Genomic DNA, 5,012 nt, shown 5'->3' on the forward strand with positions numbered 1-5,012 from the left:
GCCGTCACGACCCCCGCTAAACGAAAACCACCCACCAGTGCAAGCGGAAGAGGCTAATCAACAATGACACTGACCATTCACCAATGCAAGAAAGAAGGGGCTAATTAAAACTTTCTTCCTTACATTGCAAGGTGGTCAGTGATATTGTTAACCTCTCCCCCTCCCTTCCCTTGAATTGGTGGCAGTACAGGGAAAAAGCACTTACATGTGCATTGAAGACTCTGCCGGCACAGTTCTGTGAATGACATCACAGCCGGGACTATAAGTCATCTTTCAGGAAAAGATCACTCTGCCCGTGCCTCACAGAGAAACTAGTGATCCTGGCCCTTGCTGCCGGTGTCTTAGTGATGGGTGCTGAATAATGTAATTACTTACTGACTGCACAAAGCCCGCACTGACCGCCCACAGCACGCACTGACCATCCGGAGTCCCTACTGACCACAGCACTGACTACCCGGAGCCAGCACTGACCACCCAAAGCCCGCACTGACCCCCCCAGAGTCCAAACTGACCACCCGGACCCAGCACTGGCCACCTGAGAGCCACACTGGCCACCAGAGAGCCTCCACTGGCCCCCTTTGTACCTGGTTGTGAACCCAGAGCAACACAGAGTATGTAGCTTCACAGTATTCTGCATTGCTGTATAAAGTATGGCTGGGATTTGTAGTCCTCTATAGCTGATGGTATTATTTTGCAGTGCTTAACAATGTATTGCTGGGATTTGTAGTCCTCTATAGTTGGTTGTATTCTGCATTTCTGTATAATGTATTACTGGTATTTGTAGTACTCTATAGTTGGCAGTATTCTGCATTGCTGTATAATGTATTGCTGAGATTTGTAGTCCCTCTACAACTTGGAGTCAGTGGCAGATCTACCAGGCTCACAGCTGCAACCGGGCTCTGGCACTCCACCACTGACTCCAAGCTGTACAAATACTACAAATCACAGGCCGAACAGGAGCAAGAGGGCCCTGGTAACCATCGCCATTTCCATAAAAAGGCCTAGCGAAATCCTCAGCACCAGGCCCGTGATGCTCTTAATCTGGCCCTGGTCCTGGCAATTAGCCACTAAATTCACTAAATGCTGAATTGTTGGAGGCAGGAAACATGGCATGCATGTCCCATACCTTTGTCCTTGCTCTGCCACTTCTCACTAGGTCTGCCTGCTTTCGTCATGTGAATGGTACTAAGAGCTGCACTGCCAGTTAACACAACTGCAGAAAGTGATTCCTGCATGATGGTACAAAGTAATATTTTTATAATTTTTTGTCCTCTTGCCACGAATATAACAAGAACGAAAAAAACTAACATTTGTAGTACTGGGAATACCGCAAAAAAATAGGTTTTCTGCTTTTGAACAGTAATATTTTCCACTTGTACCTAATAGACTGAAAACATATGAAAAAGTCACATCTAGGTAAAAGAATTTACTGTGTATTAATAGCAGCACTGGGGGTCCCAGGTTCAAATCCTAGTCAGGACACTATCTGCAAGGAGTTTGGATGTTCTCACTAGCTTGCGTTGGTTTTCTTCGGGTACTCTAGTTTCCTCCCACACTCCAAAGACATGCTGGAACTTTAATTGGCTTCTCCCTAAATTGGCCCTTGTATGTATGCATGTGAGAGAGGGAACTTAGATTGTAAGCTTCTTGAGGGCAGGAACTCTGAAAAATTGTCAGAGCCATATAAATACTAATAATAACAAATAAGATTTCTAATAAACATTTAAGTAGGCGAAGGCAGAACATATATCATGGAGCTAAATAAACATGAAGATCAGTATGCATTAGGTACTTTGCTTTAAAAAAATTGTGATTTGTAAAAACCATTTCAAACTACATTATTTTTCGCTCCAAAAAGGCGGGCAAAAATGTCTGTGCGTCTTATGGAGGGAATGTGTGAGAGCTGAGGGAATCCCTATCGCTCGACGCCAGGACATGCAGTTTCGGGCCCCGGGCGAGTAGTTTTTTGTACATTTAGCCCTGCTCCTGACAAGCAGAGCTAAATGTACAGTGTGGAGCCGCTGCTCGTTTTCATACAAGTGATCTGGTTAGATCACTAAAGCGCCGCATATCTCAGCTGTCACTAACTGCACAGAACCTTACCCTCCCTGCCTCCTATGGTCAGGTGCGCCTTATGGAGCGCAAAATACGGTATTTACATAGCAGATTGGCCAGAGAAAAGCTGGCCAGGGTTAAATGCTGTGTGCTGTGAATTACCTTTATTGATAATTTATAAAAAATACATGTGCAAGGTTCCCAGTCTGTTAGTAAATTCATTAGAAGTCTTCAGAGGCTATTGAAAATAAATATTAGCTGAATTTGGCAAATTTTTTTCTTTCTTTCTTTTTTTTTTTTTTAGATGAAAAGGGCAATGGAAAGAAGTGGTTTTTGTCTTCTCTCTTCTTCACAGATGCCTTTTAATACATTTAATAGTTTTTTTAAGCTGTATGCGGTGTTATGGAAGAGTACAATGCTCATAAACAGCACCAACGACACTGTTAATTGGCACAACATATTTTGCATGTGTAATTGTTTTTTTCTGTTTGTTTTAGTTTTACCTTATTGCTTGACTTAAATACAACAGCACCACAATCTGATTAAATGAAACAAGGGGGAAAATAGGCTTTTTAAGGTAGTTTTGTCTGCAACACCTGATTTCTTTTTATTTGGCAGTAATAGGTCTATATTAGGCAGAGCAGTGGCGTCCCGAGGCTGGGTGTCAGCCCGGGGCGGGGACTGGGTGACACCCTGCCGTGATGTCATCACACATGCAAGGGATGTTGCCGTGCGTGCGCGATGACGTCATCACGCATTCACGGTGGTCTTTTTGACGCCAGCAGAAAGAGGAGGGGACGTTCACCCGGCGGGATAAGGTATGCCGCCAGGTCCCCTCCTCTCTCCTGACGCTGTCGGGCTCTCGGTCCGTGAGCGAGTGCCCAACATTTCATAAGGGGTGACACCAAAATGACTGTCAGTCATTTTGGTGTCACCCCTCTAATGGTTGCACCCGGGTGCGGCCCGCACCCCCTGCATCCCCTGCACCCCCCTTGTGACGCCACTGCCCTTTGAACATAATGATAGTCCTTGCCGCTCGGAGCAATTTCTTACTATTTGTACACACATGATAAAATCTGAATTTGTGCCTAGAAACAATTATATATTTTCTAAAAGCAGAGGCTCTGTAGAATAAAAAAATGCTAGTTGTTTATGAAACCAGTATTTTTAGGATAAAATACACTAAAATTAAATTTAGTGCACAGAAACAGGATATAATACCCAATTTTTTGGTAAAATATAAAAGATGGAGTCATGTTTGGTAAATAGATACCAAACATATCAAGCCTTAAAATTGCTTTAAAATAGCCCATTGCACTAACTGCTTAGGCTTGAGAACAAGGAGCCTTGAAACGCGTAGCCGCCGACAGTTGGAAACCTCCCCTCGCTAATTTCCCTCTGCATGACCGTGACAGCTTGTCCTCCACCCAGTGGACACATCACACACCGCTCGCACAGACCTTTGAGGTCCCCGAACGGTCCGGCACAGACACCGCCTCCTGTCCCTACCACCGTGGCTCAGCCTGGCCAGCAGAGTCCGTGTTGACAACGACCATCTGGTACAGCACTTGTACTTGTTCTCCGACGATACTCCCCATACCACATGAACATCAGACCAGCTCCCATGCTATATGCTGTCAACAAAATGTGAGTTCTTTCTACAGTAGTAGCGCTCTTTCTTTGTGTGATTTTTTGGTTTTCTTAAAACTGCTTTCGCCTGCTAAACCGCAAAAAACTACAATACCCAAAATTTCCCATAGGCAATGCTTTAAAAACTTTTACTGCTCATCAGTTTAGTGTTAACAGTGATTGATATTTATTTATTTATTTACACTTAACTTTATTGCTATTACATAGGGGACTTATTATTATTATTTCAAGGGACTTATTTAACCGATTGCCGTCCGTGAAAAAACGGCGAGAGAGAAGAAGCTGATGAAGGAGGTCTCTGCTTCATCAGCTTCTTTGTGGGTCCCTAGGTGACATTAGGGGTCTCAGAGACCCCTAATGTCTCCACAAAGAGGACCTGTCAGTGTACCTGTGCTATCACATAGGAGGATTGTTATCCCCCCATGTGATAGTAATAACATTAAGTGTAAAAAAAAAAAAAGTGTAAAAAGTAAAAAAATAATAAGTCACATATAAAGAAGTAAAAAAAAAAAATTACAAAAAATCTTCAAGTCCCCCACCCCCACGTTTACGCACATATAAACGTAAATAGGCGTCAGATGTGCCAGCTGTCGAAAACGACAATTGCGCTACACATGCTACATATCGCATCGAACGTCGGAGTGAGATCAATAATTTTAGGGCCATCAATCACTGATAACACTAAATAGATGAGTGGTAAAAGTGTCGCCTATGGTCAATTTTGGGTATTGTAGTTTTTTGAGGTTTTGCGCACACGCACAATTTTAAGGCTTGACATGTTTGGTGTCTTTTTACCTGACGTGACCCCGTCTTTTATATTTTACCAAAAAATTGGGTAATAATAAATGTTTTATAATTTAATATAGAGGAAACTGTTTTTCTTTTACATTTTCTGTAATTTTTCCTTAATATAGTAAAAAATTAATACCTCAGTGGTGATTAAATACCACCAAAAGAAAGCTTTATCTGTCCCTAAAAAATTGTATAAAATTAATTTCAGTACAACGTTGCATGACGGAATAAACGTTAATTTAAAGTACCGCAGCTCTGAATACTGAAAAATGGCCTGGACAGAAAGGGGGTTTAACACCGCGGACTTCTAGTGGTTAAAGTGCAACTGACACCAAAGGTTTTTTTTTTAGATTTGGATAGAGTGGCAAGGGATTAGAACACCTGTCAGGATAGCAAAAAAAAAACAACTGGCAGGGGATATAAGGCTGGGTTCACACCTAGGCGGATTGAATATGCACGTTTTTACCGCGAATCGCGGTAAAAAACCCGCGCGTTTCCGAGGGATACTTGGCTGT

Source organism: Nanorana parkeri, unplaced genomic scaffold (assembly GCF_000935625.1).
Source record: "Nanorana parkeri isolate BGI_ZX_2015 unplaced genomic scaffold, ASM93562v1 scaffold2332, whole genome shotgun sequence".
NCBI lineage: Eukaryota > Metazoa > Chordata > Amphibia > Anura > Dicroglossidae > Nanorana > Nanorana parkeri.